This window comes from Cynocephalus volans, chromosome 3 (genome assembly GCF_027409185.1).
Source record: "Cynocephalus volans isolate mCynVol1 chromosome 3, mCynVol1.pri, whole genome shotgun sequence".
NCBI lineage: Eukaryota > Metazoa > Chordata > Mammalia > Dermoptera > Cynocephalidae > Cynocephalus > Cynocephalus volans.
In genome coordinates, this window is record NC_084462.1 from 143097659 (window position 1) to 143115691 (window position 18033).

Sequence of the window (18033 nt, forward strand, 5' to 3'; positions counted from 1 at the left end):
TCCTTTTTTCATACTTTTGCTTTCTGTACCTTTATGTTTAGAGTGTATTTCTAATGTACAGCATACAATTCAGTCTTTTATAAAAAAGAAAACTTAACATCTGTTTACCTTTAATGAGATTACAGATATAATTGAGGGTAAATCTACCATCTCTCTCTTTGTTTTCTATTGGTTTCATTTTGTCTGTATTCCTCCTTTCTGCTTTCTTTTCTAGTAATTAGGCTTATTTTATCTTCATTTAATTTTTAGTGTTCTTTTAGTATCTTTCTTTAAGTAATTACAAAAATATATATTTAAACTATTAAATCCTCCTATTCAGAAACACACTTCTTTACTTATTCAGGTCAGGTTAAGCCTGCAGTGGATTCCCTCATAATTCATGTCTACCTGGAACCCCAGAATGCAACTTTATTTGGAAATAAAGTCTTTGCATATATAGTAAGGATAGAGATAAGATCATACAGGATTAGGGTGGTCCCTAAATCCGGCAAGAGTGTCCTTATAAGACACAAAAAAGGACACACAGAGATACAGAGAAGAAGGCAATGTGAGACAGAGGTAGAGACCGAACTGATGTGTCTTCAAGCCAAGGGAACCCAAGAATTGCCAGAGCTACTAGAAGTTAAGACAGCAGCACAGACAGTATCTCCCACAGAGCCTCCAGAAAGGAACCAGTTCTGCTGACACCTTCATTTAGCACTTCTAGCCTCCTAAACTGTGAGAGAAGAAATTCCTATTGTTTTAAGCCACCCAATTTCTTATGGCAGCCCTGGGAAACTAATACTAAGCCCTTCAGTAAAGTTTTAGAGTTTATTAATATAAATTTTGCAACATTCTTATTAAATTTATTCCTTGTCATTTCATAGCTTTTATTGCTATTATAAATACAATTTAAAAAAATAATCTTCTGTCTGATTACTGCTGGGCATCTAGGAAAGTTGTTATCTTTCATCTGGCCTCCTTATGAATATTGGTTGTAATGATTTTTTATCATTCCCATTGATTTTCTAGGTTGACCTCAAAAAACAAACTGAAGAAAATTAAAATGTTCTATTCCCACCATCCAGAGATTACCAATATAAACATAAGTAGATTTATTTGTCTTGGCTATCTCAAACTCTTTATGTAAATCTCCTAGGTCATGATATAATGGCTTTGAATACATTGCTAGATTCATTTTATTAATATTTTCTTTATAATGTACCTATTTTCATTGGTGAAATTGCTCTATTGTCATGGATCTTTTTGTAGATCATAGACATGTTTGAAAATTTGATGAAAGCCTTGTACCCTCTCTTCAGAAAAAAAAAAAAAAATACACACACACACACACATATACAAGGGGACTTCAAAAAGTTCATGGAAAAATGGAATTAAAAGATAATCTTTTAGGTGTCTGGGCCTGTGATGGGAGGGAGAAGCTCAGATTTCTGAATGCATTTGGAGACTTTCTTCCACTCTTGATGATTCCTTCTTTATGTCCTGATCTCCTTAGCAAAAGGTTGCTGGGCTACACCCTTGGTTTCCTCTCCCAAACATACGTTTTCACTCTACATGGCTAAGCTGAGAGTTTTCCAATTTTATATCCTCTGCTTCCTTTTTAATAATAAATTCTGCCTTTACATTATGTCTTTGCTGCTATAACAGCGTAGGCTGTTAAGAGTATCCACACAGCTGCCTGGATGCTTTATTGCTTAGAAATGTCTTTTGCCAAAGTTTTCGCCCAGTTCCAACGCCACTTCCACATTTTCAGGTATTTGCTATTAACATCCCACTTCTCAGTACCAATTTTCTATATTAGTCTGTTTCCTGTTGCTTATAATTTAATACTGAAACTGTCAGTTTTTAATAATATTTACTTTTTTTGTAACTATGAATAAATTTTCCATGAGTTGCCTGTAAGTTCATTATGAGCTGCTCCACCCTGTTCTCCATTGCTTTCTTTCATCCCATGTAGAGATGGGATCTCTGAAATTATTTGTAGTAATATGTCCCCGCCTCCCCTGCACCCAGAGCTTTTAGTGTAGTCTCTATTCTCTTTATCCATGGAGCTCTGAAATTTAGAATGTGTCTAGTTTTGAGTCTTTTTTTCTTTTTTAACTCTTTCTGTCTGTACTTAATAGTGCCTTTCTATTTAAAGTTTTACATCTTATATCAACTTGGGGGATGTTCTGCTATTTTTTATGTTCTTTTTCCTCTGTTCTCTATTTTTGAAACTCCTCTTGGGCAGATATTAGTTATTCTACCTCTCTTGACTTTTTTTCCCTCTTGTTTTCTGTCTTCTGTTCTTTTGCTCTATTTTCCAAGAGATTTTCTTGAATTTCTTTTATATTCCTTTTATTTCCTTTTTTATTTTGATGATTGTATTTTAAATCTCCATGAACTCTTTATTATTTTCTAATTGCTCCTATTTCATAGTAGTCTCTTCTGGTTTCATGGATATAATATCTTTTCTTTTGGACATTAATGGCAATTCCTTGTGGTTTCTTATGTTTTCTGAATTATCTATATTTCCACTGCTGGGTTAGTTCTTTTGATGTTTATTTTGATTATTCTCACTTAAGCTACAGATTTTTCTATTACTCCATGGTCTTTTACTCATCTTTTTATTAATCAAGGATAAGTTTGATTGATATAGATGGCTTGAGTGAGGTTTTCTTTGCCCTGCCCCTGAATTAGTGCTGGGTGTTGAATATGTCAGTAGGAATGTGAATGATAGGGTTCACTTTAGGGTTCTGGGGGCAGGTGGTCAGGATGGGCCTCTCTGTAAATTCCAAAGCAAAGGGAGTTCTCTCTTGTGCTCCAGCCTTTACTCTGAGTTGCTGTTGTATGAATGCACTACATACACTGCCTTAATTTTTTCAGGGATAGGGCTGGCCAGTTAGCTCAGTTGGTTAGAGTGCAGCCTTATAACACCATGGTGATAGGGGAAAAAGAAAAAAAAATTTTTTTCAGAGATGATGTTTCCACCTTGGCCTGGGGGCAAAACCTACTGCTGCATGGAAGGATGAGGACAGGCGAACCAAAGACCAAGGGCAGCAGAAGCCCATGCTCTGGCTCTGTCATTGCCAGTGGCATACACCCATCTTTGGAGTTAGGAGTGAGGTCATCAGCACTCATAATTATGGATAGAATATGGAAGGTGTGTTCCTTGGAGGAGAGTCAAATGCTTTTATCTGATGATTAAGACGAAAGCGAAAGTGTCCACTATATTAGGCAAGTGTGAATAGCCCCACTTCGTGAGTGCATTTTAGTAAAATACTGTGAGTGAATCAAGGAGGTTAGGAATCAGGAGCAACATAATATTGTAAATCAACCTAGTCTAAACAACACCATTGCTGATCATTGTGTGAAAAACTAAAGAGAGGATGGTTAAGTATTTTCATCAACTTAACCTTGGCCCATTCCACATCAGATGGACATAGAGAGGAAGAAGTTGTGAGGAGGGAGAGACGCTGTAAACCACTAACATTATGGCAAAGATGCAGTAGGCTCCACTAGAAAACAACTACCAATTTCTGATCTACTGAAAATCTTTCTCTTAAAATGAGCATAGCGTAATTATGGGGAGAGAACGTGGCTGTGGAAAAGACATTTGGAATTTTACAAAATGTTTCAGGCTTATTCACTCCATTTGTATCTCCCCCTTCATTTGTAATTTCTATCCACTTCAAAGGCTTTTCTGAGTGCTGACAGGGAAGAAAGTTCTGCCAAATTGGAACCTTTTAAATAGATCAAGATTTTCAACATATCCCAAACATGGCTAGATTAGATGCAGATAAATCTCAGCCACATCACAATGTTGATGGGGTCATTCATTTCCTTTCTTTTTAGCAGAATAGCTGTCATTCCTAAACACAAATCAGGCATTTAGCCCTAATAAATGTTATAGTAATCAAAATAGAGGGTGATCAGCTTTTGCAGTTTCCCATTTGTGCTTCAGCTGAGAGTTTAATTTTAATTTCCTCCTTTCAATTGACATCCTAACCTACTCAGGGAGGTCTGATAGCCTTTTCCAGGGGATGTTGCTACTTCCTTATTCTTCCATAAGAGCCGGAATTCCATTTGGAGAGAGAAATTACATCGGGCTTGATCAATACCCTCATAAAACTAAGAGAAAAAAATTCCCTGTTATCTGGCTTTAATATGTACTCGATATCCATGATTTGTGTTCTTGTGTTAATTGTACGGTCACTAGCAACTAGATTAGCTATTATTAACATCCAAAATGGATTTAAATGCAAAAAGAATCAATACTTGAGCTAAATGTTTAACTATCACGACACTAATAAGAGACTGAGTCTTCCCAATTGAATTATTTTTTGCTTTCTGCATTTTAGAAGACTGGGTATATCTAAGAGAGATGAAAAATACCTACTGTTGTAAATGATAATGTAAATAATTTGCCATGGTCATAGAAATGAAGGTAATGGCACAGGTGGGAGCAGTAAGTGGTAAGTGTAGTTTGTGAAACTAAAATATCTTAACACTCAAATTTGAGAAAAGATTATAGTAATTGCAATGCCTGATGCTTTTGAGTACTTTCTGGATATTTGACACTCATTTTATTTTTCTCACTTAATCTTCACAACAACCATATGAAGTAGGTACTAAGTGAGTCAAGGAGAATCTGCCTCCCACCAAGTCACGGGTGGGAAATGGGGGTGTTGGATTGAAGCCCAGGTCTGTTAACTACAGATCCAGAACCTATAACCTGCTATGTTTTAGCAGTTGCCATTTTAGATGTTCCAAACAGTCTTGATGGAGCTTTAAAGTTCACCAATTACTTGCTCTTATATTTTGCGAGTTTAACTCTCTTGTTAAGTTTGAGACTCCCATAACTTTAAATTTAGTTTATTGAATTGGATTCTACAATTGTAACAGTGAAACTCACAAAATTTTTTAACATGTTCGAATCTTTTTTTAGACTCTCCCAAATTCTCTGAGAACTATTAGAACATACACAATCACAGACCATAAAAACACTTATGAATATGAGTTGAGGGAGAGCTAAACCTAGCTTAGAGTGCATGTGCGCACACACATGTGTGCCTGAATATCTGTCATTGGTGAGGCCGCTTGATTAGGTGGAACTTCAGCCAAATAAATTGCATTTAAACATTGTCTCTGTTTCAAAAACAGCAAAACCCCTTGGTGCAGATTCTCCTTGTTCTTTTTTGTTCTCAAGAATCACTTGAGAAACTGATCATAGTTATGCAAATGTATGTCAAGTGGGCCCCCTGGGCCCTAGGGAAAATGTGTAACAGGATCTTTTATACTCTGAGTTGCTGTTGGCTTGACAAAAGCCACTCTTACCAATAACCCTGGGTTTGCAGAGTTGGACCCTGGATAAGGGAGGTGGGAGTGAAATGAGTAATTCCTGAAAATCAACGTTTTCTCTTCTGTGTTTCAGTATTACTAAACCATCTCTGAAAGACTGAGATAATCTTGGCCAAGGCCAAATAGTAAGAAAGGACATAAACAGCCCCCCAATGGAAGTTACCCTGATGCAAGGAAAGCCTGCCCTGATGGCTTTTTTCAGATGGCATGCAGAGGGTGTGGGTGGTCTTGGTATATATAAGCCTGTTGGTGAGACTGGATGACTCTCCTGACATTGTTGCCTGGACATAGAGGATGTGCTTTAAAAGCAAATGACTGGACACATGAGGATAAAGCAACACCATTGGTGCCCCAAGCCTGTAATGTTCTGGGCTGAATACAGCATTGGAAGGAATGGCTCATCCTTTCTTGGTTCAGAGATTCTAAAATGAAATAAGTTACATGAACTCCAAGCTATTGGAGTGTAAATAGCAGCAATATTTTAACACGCACTCCAACCTTCCCAAATCTGATATTCAACCTCAGATATTATGTTTGACTACACTGACAAAAAAATTTGAGTAACATTTTCACTTTAGGTGGGTATGCTTTATTTGTGAATATCTTAACAGTTCCAACATTTATTTCTTTTGAACTAAATTCGCTTTGCCAAAGATTATTTCAATTTTGGACACATTAATTCCTACCATTTTGTCAAAAATGTTTGCATTGGATCTATTCAGGACTTCAAAAAGCTCTGCCCATTTTTTTCTGTCCTTTGTTGCCATGAGAATGTCTTTCTGCAGAAGCACATTTGCAGAAGTGTTTGGGTTGTAAGAATCACTCAGATCATGCTGTGAGATAGACAGGACAGTGATCACTCCTCCTGTTTTCTGGTTGAGGAAAATGAGGTAGATGAAATGAATTGAAGAAGGTCTCACAACTGGCCAGCAGTAACGTTGGAACCTGAATGGGCTATTCTTGACTTTTAAAGCAGCAGGCCTGCCCCACCCACTATTATGTACTGATGATCCTTATGAATGGTTTTCCAGACTGAAAAGTGCTCTTCAAGGATGAGGCAAATCTGGGTTCAAATCTCAAAGCTTCTACTTCTTATCTGTGATTGGGAAAGGTAGTTAAACTCTGTGAGCCTCAGTACGTTTGTGTGTTGAATGGGAGACAATGATATGAACTTTGCAGAGTTGTTAGGATTTAATGAGCTACAATTTTTAAATGCCTGGTGCTGTAGTATAAGTATAAGAAACACCATGTGGGCTCTCCTGAGGGTCTCCAACCTTTGCAAGTTAGAATATACTTTACCACTAACTTTATTGAGAGTACTTTAAAAGAGTTTTATCATAAGGACGTCAGGAAAAATAAATAAAATGGTCAACAGTTTTTAGATCAGCACGAAGTGATGCGAAGATCTCTTAATCAGCAGACCGGTTCTGATTCCCAGCTACCACTAATAAGAGCAAGACCTTAATTTTCATACATTCGTTGAACAAATATTTACTGAACATCTATTACATGCCAGACATTGCTCTAAGCCCTGGGGAAACAGCAAAGAAAAAAAAAAAGACAATAAAACGCTGCCCTTATAGTATACTAGCACTTATTATATGAGGGTACTTCAAAAAGTTTGTGGAAAAAATAGAATTAAAAGATGATGTGAATCTTTCCATGAACTTTTTGAAGTACGCTCATATGGCAGGCACTTGTTCTGGTGATTGGTTGCTGTGTAATTTAATACCAAAATTAATGGTGTAAAAAAATTTTGGGCAAAACTCAGTTGGCAATTCTTTTGCTCCATGCAGTATCCACGGGGGCCACTGGTTCCTACTCAGCTGATAGCTGGTCTGGTCTGGAGGGCCCAGGCAGCTTCCCTGAGATGCCTGGTGCCTTGTCAGGATGGACTCAGCAGGGCTGCATTCCCTCTCCGTGTAGTCTCTGGGTCTCTCCATGTGGTCTTTCTAGAAGGTAGTCAGACTTATATGATGGCTGGGTCCCCCCAGAAAGTGTTCCTGGAGACTAAGGCAGAGGCTGAAAGTCTTCTTCTGATTCAAACTTGGAAGTCTAGCAGTGTCACTTCAGCTGCATTTTATTAGTAACAAATGAGTGCCTGCCATGAGTGTGGACTCAAGAGGAAGGGAATTAGACACCATTTTCCCATAGGAAAAATGTCAAGTAATCTGTAGGTATCCTCAAGCTGCACTATACATGTATTACCTCATTTAATCTTCACAATGATCTTATGAGGTAAGTACCCTTAAGTCATACTCATTTTACAAACAAGGAAACTGAGACAGAGAGGTTAAGTAACTTGCTCAAAGTTACACAGAAGTCAGTAGGAGAGCCAAGGTTCAAATAACAGGAATCTAGCTCCAGAGCCCAGTTTTTTAAGACTATACTTTACTCCCTCAAGTTATTTGCATTACCTTGGACAATTTATTTAAAATGGCTGGGTCTCAGTTCCTCATGCACAAAACAAGAGGCTAAGAATGGATGAATTTCCACCTCATACCTCTTAGGATGCCCATTATCAAAAATAGAAAATAACAAGTGAAGTTGAGAATATGGAGAAATTGGAAGCCTTTTGGTTGGTGGGAATGTAAAATGGCAAAGCTGCTGTGGAAAACTATACGGTGGTTCCTAAAAAAATTAAAACTAGAATTACCATGTGACCTAGCAATTCTGCTTCTGGTTATATACCCAAAATAATTGAAAGCAGGATCTCGAAGAAGTGTTTGTATACCCATGTTCATAGCAGTATTATTCACAATAACCAAAAGGTGGAACCAACCCAAATGTCCAACAACGGATGAATGGATAAACAAAATGTGGTTATACATGCAATGCAGTATTATTCACCCTTAAAAAGGAATGATGCATCTTGGGCATAAATTTTTATTTGAATCTCAAATTATTTCTTTATGATATATTGCTAGAAAGAGAACTACTGAGTAAAATAAGCCAGTCACAAAAGAACAAATATCATATGATTCCACTTATATGGGGTACCTCCTATAGTCAAAATCACAGAGTCAAAAAGTAAAAGGGTGGTTGCCAGGGGATGGGGGGAAGGAGAAATGATAAGTTGTTGATTAATGGGTAGAGAGTTTTATTTTATTTTATTTTTTGACTGGTAAGGGGATTGCAACCCCTGGCAAAGTGCTGTCTGCACCTCGCTCAGCCAGTGAGCGCACTGGCCATCCCTACATAGGATCCAAACCCGCAGCCTCGGCGCTACCAGCGCCACACTCTCCCGAGTGAGCCAGGGGGCCAGCTCAGAGAGTTTTATTTTTAAGAGATGAAAAGAGTTCTGAACATTGGTTGCACAGCAATGTGAAGGTACTTAACATTACTACATTGTACACTTAAAAATGATTCCAATAGTAAATTTTATGTCATGTATATGTTACCACAATAAATAATGAAAAAGAATAGATGAATTTCATCTTCAACTTTTTGTAATTCTATTTAATTTTTATCCTGTGTCTAGTACAATAGTCATTGCTTCTGTTGGACTTAGGAATAAATTTGTAAAAAGTATATTCCATATGGGTTGGTGCCTAGTCTCATAATTTTACAGAAAGTAGTGAATTAAGGCATAAGAAAGTAGAGCACATTGTATAATCTTTTTTTTTCCCTTCAAAACATTGAAATCATGAGTCTTTAACAAAGGTGTTTAGTGATGTATACAGAAAGTGACTAAAATACACAATAGAATTAATAAATCAAACAGTGGAAGATAAACTCAGATGTGACTCTGCCCATCAGGACAGGCCAAAGCAAACATGGGTATTTTGTATTGTGCTGTGAAGGTCAATAAATGCAGAATTGACCAGTTCAGGAGAGGCAGAGAAATGCAGAAACCAGGACCTTTGGAAATGAGCCTCACCACCAAATTCAAACCGTAGGCTAGGACTGAGATACAAGCAGTGTTTCCGTTGCCTGGAAGGGGATTTGGGGGAAAAACAACCAACCAGGTTCTAGGTGTCATAAAACTACTTTACAAGGCCATTTAGGGGTGAGCCAGTTTGATTCCAAGTTCTAATCAGAAGGCGAATGTAATTGTTTTTCCAAGTGACTAGAAGGCCTGTAAGGAAGTATTTCAGAGGCAGCACTTGAGCCCCAGGACAAGAAGAAGAAAGAAAGAGGTGGTGTTCTTTTATCACTTTAAAATCTTTTTCCTGATTATCCAAGTATATAACATGTTCATTGAAAAGTGCGGTGGACATCTGTTGTTTTGATGGCCCAGTGGCTCTCTTCTAAGTGCATCACACTCCTCATCTCCCTGCACTAATCATCTGGTCAGCGGATGCTTCTGTCTTCTTCCATAAGCCTACCATCCTGTCCTCAGTGACTGGTATAAGAGTAGATACCTGACCAATAACACTCTTACTACTACCATCCTGGCTACTGTGACTGGGTAATGGTTGGACATGTGATCTAAAATGGGCCAATGAGAATTTTTCCATTTCAGTTGTTTTAGGGGGACCTCCTCTGCTCCCCTCAAAGAATGGGAGACCATTGTTTGTTTCTCTAGTGGCAATACTAGAAAATGTGAAATCAAGAGCTGCTGGCAACAGTGTTCTAAGGCTTGTGGAGAAGGCAGATCTACCATAGGAGACATTGACCCCAATGTACAGAGAAGAGCAGAGGAAAGTTGGAAAGAGTCTCTGCTTTCAGTCAGTTATAGAACTGGTTCCATGAGCCAATGAATATCAGTGCCTGGTTCAGTAAGTCAATAAATATTCTTTTTACTAAGCTAGTTCCATGTAAGTTTCTGTCACTTACAACCAGAAGAGTCCTCACTGGTAGCAAACAGAGTAGTGTAAAGAAACAGAATACACATTCATAGTGCTACTCCCTAGTGGCAATAACTGATAACATTCTGGCATACGTACTTTCAGCCTTTTAACTAAGCATTTTTGTATTTTCATTTATTTTCTCATCAAATTGAGATTATTATATACTCTTCTGGGTTCTGTCATTTTTCTGTAATATTATATAATTTTCTAGTATCATTGAAAATGTTACAAAATAATTATAATTTTCATAGGACATTTAGGTTATTTCCAAGTTTTTGATGCATCTTGGGCATAAATTTTTATTTGAATCTCAAATTATTTCTTTATGATATATTGCTAGAAAGAGAACTACTGAGTCAAAGATTATGAATAGTGACTTTGAAAGTTTTTATTTTGTTGGAAAAGAGATATATAATAAAAAGAATTAGGCAATTTAAAATGATGAAAAGTCACCCTTCCCTCTCTGACCTGCAATCACATTTCTTCTCCCCTCGCTGTGAGTGTGTGTGCATATGTGTGTGTCTGTGTACTGTCCCCTGCCACTTTTGAAGAAACCCACCAAATTATGGAATTGTAGAAATACTGTTGTGTACTTTGATTTTCACGATTTTAATAGTATGTCTTTTTAACAGCTGTGTGGCATTTAATTACCCCTTCCAATAATGGATGCCTAGGTCTTTCCCTGGCTTTCACCACCACAAACAAGTCTACAATGTGTACCCTTATATATAGGAGTATCACAAATGTGCAAAATATATCTGTAAAACAGATCTCTGGAGGAGAAATTACTGAGTCAGAGCATACGCATTTTCATTGTGATAGGCAATCCCAAAATATCTCCATAATGTTTATTCCAGATAGACTCCCTCCAGTAATACACGAAAGAGCACACGTCCTGATCCCCTTACCAAGATAATGTACTAACAAAATTTTATGTCTTTGCTCATGTGATCAGCAAAAACTTGTTTATTTTTGTAACTGTAATTTGACAAACTACCTTCTGGAAAAGTTACACCAATTCATACTTCCATCTGTAATATGTAAAATTGTCTGCCTTATTGCATCTTCATCAGCATTAGGCATCCTCATTATTTTTAATCTTTACTAATTTAATAGGAGATAATAGTATCTCATTTTAAAATCTTGCACCTTATTCACTCATGCAACTTTTATTTTCCAAGCACCTATAGTGTGGGACATTGCTCTAACAACAATAGTAAGACACCATTCTTGACCTCATGGAGCTTACATTTCTTTGATTAGTAATGAGTCTGAATGTTAAAAAATGAGAAATTTCAAGTTGCATTTTAAACTAGGAATTGTGCACTGCTTCATACTCTTTCAGGGTATACAGATGATGATAATTTAAAGGTGATTGTTTGTCCTCCTGATTGGAAGTGGAATCTGTAGATCTGTAGTGGAAAAGTGGCATTTCACTTCTCATATATATCACTACTTTTATTCTATTACCTAGAAGGGAGAGCTCCATAGGTTTCAAGGAAGTAGGACAAATACAGTGGCTGATACCGCTCACTGACCCTAGTGTATATTGTCCCTTCTTCCCTTTAGGAATAGAATTCTCCCATCTTGTAGTAGGGCATATAGCCACTCAGCTAGAGATTACATTTCCCTCGGAGCTAGGTGTGGACATGGGGCTAGATTTGGGCCAATGATACATAAGAAGTTATGTCAGCAATATCTTGATTGTTTCTTAAAGAGGTAGCTCATACTCTTTAAATGACTGGATTGGAAATCAATGTTGAGGGTCACAGACACCAACTGCTAGCCTGGAATTCTGTATGACCTGATAAGGCAAAACTGTCTTGTCAACCTAGACTACTCACTTCTGGACTGTTACTTGAGAGAAATAAACTTCCATCTTATTGAAGTCACTGTAATTTGGGGCATCTGTAACAGCAGAGAGACCTGTATACTAACTGATATAATTATGTGATGCATAAGTATCATAGGTGACTACACCTGTGCTACAAAGGTGCTGCGGAAGCCCGAAATATTTGTTCTACTGGCCTATATAATGCCTGAAATGTCCTCATTAGAGAGTCTTCCCTCTGAGTTAAGGCAGTGTTTCACAAAATAGGTTCTGCTGGATACTAGTGTCACAGATAATAACAGATATTGAGATATTGCTAGAATAAAAGGGCTAGTGTCTAATTAAAATTAAGACATGCAGAATCATATCACATTTCCTTACTCCAGGCTTTCTTAGGAAATTTCATGTGCTTTTGTGCATTGTGAACATTCAAGAGTGGCCTAAAATACATTTTCAAAAAATACATTTCCAAAAAAAAAATTTCCAAAATATAAGTGGCTAAAATCTAATCCAAATTTGTGGAGTATTTCTAAGGACTAATGTTACTTGGAACACATTGTGGAAAAAATTAAATAAGACTTTTAGACTGTACACTTGACTAGTTTTTAAAAAAAGGACTTTTGATTTCAGGAACACTTTTTAAGGGTTCTTGAGGTGGCGCTAAGGAATTAACATAGTTCCTGACATGAACATTTTCTCTAATAGATTTTGGAAGCCACTGATTTTGGCAGTAGCCAGAAAACGGAACCAGTTTATCTGTAGATTTGATGTGTTGGGGGAAGGGGTATAGAGGAGGGATGACAATAGGTTTGGGATTCTGAGATTATTGTAGGTGGATTATTGTAGGTCACTGGACTATGTTCAACAGATGAGATTATACCATTTCCCTGTGTATTAGTCAGTTATTGCTACAATAATGCCTCATAGCAAATAACCGTAAAAATCTTAATGACTTAGAGAACAAATATTTTTTCTCACCCCTGGAACTATGGGTCAGCTGGGGTGGCTCTGCTTTGAGCTGTGAGTTGGGTTCAGGTCTGCTCCACATGTCTTTCATTGTGTAACCAACAGATACTTAGAGCATGTTATTCTAGTGGCAAAAGTACAAGAGGAGGGAATCTTCAACACAGCAAGTAAAACCACATAGGCAAATTTACATCTGCTCACATTCCATTAGCCAAGGCAAGTTACACAGCCAAGCCCAGTATTAGTGAAGAGAGAAATATATAATAACCTTAAGGACAAAGCACTGCAAAGTTAAATGGTAAAGGGTGTGGGTGTGTATGTATTGAAAGCTTTGAAAATATTTATCTGCTTAACCAAGCAATTTTACTTATAAGGACTAATCTTAATTAGATAATTATGGGTGTGCCCAAAGATATACCTATAAAGATATTTTTGAAATATCATGTCTAATATTATAAAAAAAATTGGAAACTGAAATTTAACAGTAGATAATCTGTTGAATAAATTGTAACCTATCCATACAATGAAAAGTTACATAATAAAATAAAATAAGTTAATACTAATAAGTAACAATTATTATATGCTTTGCTAAGTACTTCTCAGGCATGCTTTTGTATAACCCTCTCAAAGTCTATGAAGTAGCTACTATAATTCTTCCCAGTTTACAGATGAGGAAGCATAGGGAGATGAAGTAATCTGCCTAGGGTCACTCAGCTATAAGTGGCAGTTTGTGATGATTAATTTTATGTCTTGACTGGGCTATGGAGTGCCCAGATATTTGGCCAAACATTATTCTAGATGTTTCTGTAGGGATGTTTTGGATGAGATTAACATTTAAATTGGTAGATTGGGTAAAGCTGTTTATCCTCCTTTCTGGGAGGCACTGATCCACTTAACTTAGTTCTTAGATGTCAAAGACTGAACACCTTTGAATCCTCAGTGCTGAGCCCAGCACTTGTTACACGTGTAATGGGGGTTGGTTTAAACTGAGTAAACTTATTCAACCAGGTAGTGCCTTGGGAGCTTTTCTGAGTTCCTGGTATTTCTAGAGGCTGGAGTGGATCCTTTAGCACAATTTCGTTCCTCTGAACAGAAGCTTGGGCTCAAATCACAGGCATGGTTTTAAGTTTATGTACAAATGCATTGGCACTGCCAAGATTTGGGCTTCATCAGGTTTGCACTTGAGAGCTCAAATCTCCACTGAATGTTGCCAGATTCTTTACATCAGTGAAAATGAATGGGGAATGTATACGGCTTATGTTTACCCAGGCCTCTGGGGATTATGTATATAAGGTAATATGATCATCAGGAATTTAAGGTAATATGACCAGATTTAGGATATTTTATCAAAGATTGTACTTGATATTCTTTTCCTTATAAAAATTACTTTGATTTACCGACACATGTAACAGTTTTCATGGAGAAACCTAAGAGTGACTGAAAAGAGGTCTGTCAGTGTGAATTAATTAAAAATTTTGTATTATAGAAAAAAATTAAAAGACAGGTTTATTTATAGGCCATATAATAACTTAGAAAACATTTTCGTGGATCTGCTTGATAAACAGAGAGAAATACTTTATTTAGCATTCAATAGCTACTGAATTTGAGAGTGTTTCTGAGGGATTGAAATACTTTGTTTGATAAGTAGTTTTCCACCTTAAGATACTTTACATATGGACTCAATCTTGTCTATACATTTAATTTACATTATTATTATGCACCATTTCAAATCAAATAACTACAGGTAAATTTTAGCCTAACTCATCCTTCCTTGAAATAACACACGTTCTGTATTAACATAGTTTCCCTATAGTACTGTGAGCTCAGTAATACAACACTATCAGTTTGCTACCTGACACAAAAATCAGTGCTCATTCCTGAAAAGACAGATGTGTTTGTTAAGATAATTAGTGTATAATTAGACTAGAAGTAAGAGATAGTATTTATTAGGTGAGATTGTATGTATTCTTAGATCTAATACGTGTTCATTGAAGAGACTTTAGAAAATTTTCCTAGTATGATTGGGATAGGATACTTGAACCCCTTTTAAGATTAAGAACTCTGATAATTATTCACACAGGGGCAGGATTTAATCTGTCCTCATTCCCATTTAGTGCTAATAAATTTGCCAAGTAATGAGTAATGCATTTATACTAAGATATCTGAGGTTATCCATTTGATAAAGAACACAAGTAAAAATATACATATTAAATAAAAATGAATACAGAATTTTATTCCCTAATTTTCAACAAAATGTGTATTTTTGGTTTCTCTTTGGCACGCCTCTATGGAGAGCTCACATCTAAAAAAAACAAAAAACAAACAAACAAAAGAACAAATCAAACCAAACCAAAACAAACAAAAAAACCAACCAAACGACCAACACGTTTTTTTATGGCTAGTTTTTATGGTTTCACTAGCCAATGACTCATCTTTTCAACACAGGAATCGTCTTGAAGGGAATTTTCCCAGGCTCTGGATAAGATAGGTGTGGGGGAAACTACACTGTTAATTGTTTTCAGCAGATCCAGCAGCGTAGATTCACTGTCTGGTCCTTGATACACAGTAGGGAAGTGGTGCACACAAAGCAGGAAAAGGATAAAGGGTGATGGTCTCCCTGCCCTTCCCCTTATCTATCTTCTCTAACCATCCCCCAAATACACACACACACACACACACACACACACACACACACACACACACACACACACACTTGCCTGCTGTGCTTAGAAATAGGGACTACCTTGTGTTTTACTAATCCACAATTTATCATTCATTATTACAATTTGATTATTTTCCTTCTTTTAAAGCCTTCTTTAAAATGCAAATTCCCCTAGGGTGGGGGATTGGGATTATCATGCCTTTTACTGTTAACCAGCAACACCAGGATGATCACTTAAGGCACTTGGAGAAGTAGGGTAGGTAGTACCTGAAGGAAAGGCAGGCCCATTAGAGATCAAAGTGGATACAGATGAACGAGGTGGACGAGTGCAAAACCAGACCTGCCTCACTCGCTGTACACCACTTAATAATCCTACAGGGTCACAGGCTGTTGACCCCATATCAGTTATTTTACCTTACATTTGTAGCTCTTGGCAGGTCACCGTGTACTTTCAGTCTGTAATTGATTTGGCCATCTTAACTCTGTGGGGCAAGTTCATTGTACTAAACCCTTTTCTTATAACTGCATGGATCTCAAATACAATGAAATCTAACATATCCATTTCTTAGAAAAAAATATGGGGCCCGGAGAGGTGGACGGATATTTTCCGAACCTCAAGGCTAATTAGAATCTAGATTTCCTGATGTCTACCTCTGCATTTCACTTACTATTCCTCATAGATTCTAGACATCTGCTCAGTTCAAATGCAAGTAATATGGATATATCCAGAGAGCAAATATTTTTAGAAAGTATATCTATAGATAAGTATAAATAGCTTTTTTGTACATCACTGCTTTTTTGAAACATTGATCTAAAAAGCTTCACTGAGTACATTTTTGCTAATGCCCACTTGTCTGTCAAACTTTAGCCAACCTCTATCATCTGGAACTCAGCCTCAGTCTTGCAAGTAAGTGGAAAAACCTTTGAGCACTAAAGAAAATAATTACCATAAAGATCATCCATTAATATTAGAACATTCAAAGAACCACTCTCGGGCTCTACCCCAGAATGTATTTATTTGTGTTTTTGCTCTAAATAGGAATAATACTTTAAACAGTTTAGCCATATAGTTCCCTAATCCATAGCAGTGAAATGATTTAAAGGGATGGATGACTGTTAGAGTCAGTATTCATCCAACAAATTATTAAGTACCAACTGTGCCCTATGGATAATATTCAATGCTGGAGAAAAAAGATGAAAGTGTAGAGAGGCAAACACATACTTGCAGTGATGAGGTAAGTGCCACACTAAAGGAAGGTTAAATCCTTAATCACAGAATGGGCAGTGCACTATCTACTTATGACAGTGAGATAAGGCTTCCTGAAAGATGTAACACTGAGTGAGTCTTGGGGATTGGGTCGGTGAAAAAGAACCTGTACCCTTTGGGAAACAGTTTCACGTGGCTAGGGATGTGAGTAGGTAGAGAGGTAGGGCCTGGATCTTGGGGCATTTGTACAAGGGGTCTTCAAAAAGTTCATGGAAAGATTAGTGTTATCATTTAATTCTATTTTTCCATGAACTTTCTGAAGTACCCTTCTATGTTAAGTTTAAAGGGTATTTCACAGGCAATGGAGAGCCACTGAAGGTTTTTAAACTGGAAAGCGAGCCTGGGACAAGTCTTAAATTCTGAAAGTTTCATCAGGATGTAGTTGTCGAAATGAGGCAGTTGAAACAATTCAGCAGAGAAGTGATGTGCCTAAACTATACAAGTAAACCTAGAAATGGAGAGGAAGTGACTCAAGAGTTAGCAAAAGAGCAGACTTGAATAGATTTGTGCTCTGATGGACAAGGGAAGAAGGGGAGACGAGACTCCAGAGTGAATCCCAGATTTTTTTGTTTGGCCAACGGGGTGAACAAATGCAAAGATGAGGAACACAGAGTGCGGATCAGGCTTTGAAGGAAGATGATAGTTTAGTTTTTCACATGTAGAGTCTTAGGTAACGGGGACATTCTGAAAATATCTATCAGGGAGTTCGATCTACCAGCCTTGAGTTCAAGGGACAGGTTCCAGCTGGGACAATCACCCTCAGCAGCAGGGAGTAGCTTTGGCTAACAGCAGGAGGCAGAGTAGACAGAAGGCTTGGAGAGTACAATATTCCAGATATATTTGGGGGCAAACTGCCCTACATACAGGTGAAGAGCTCCATAGGTATTACTGTCTGATAGCTCAGGACAACACGGCAATAGTTTCCTAATTCCTCCTCTCTTTCCCTTGTAACTCCATTCTCCAGAATTGCCATGATGGCAGTTTAAAGAGTAAATTATGTTATATCACTCCTTGCTTAAAAGCCACCAGTGGCTTCTCAGACTCAAATCCAAAGTATCTGGCACAGACCAATAAAGCTCTATCTGTCATCTGGCCCCTACCTACTTCTCTGACTAGATCACCTATAGCATGACCCCTAGAGTAACACTGCAGTCCAGACACTCTGCTCCTCCCT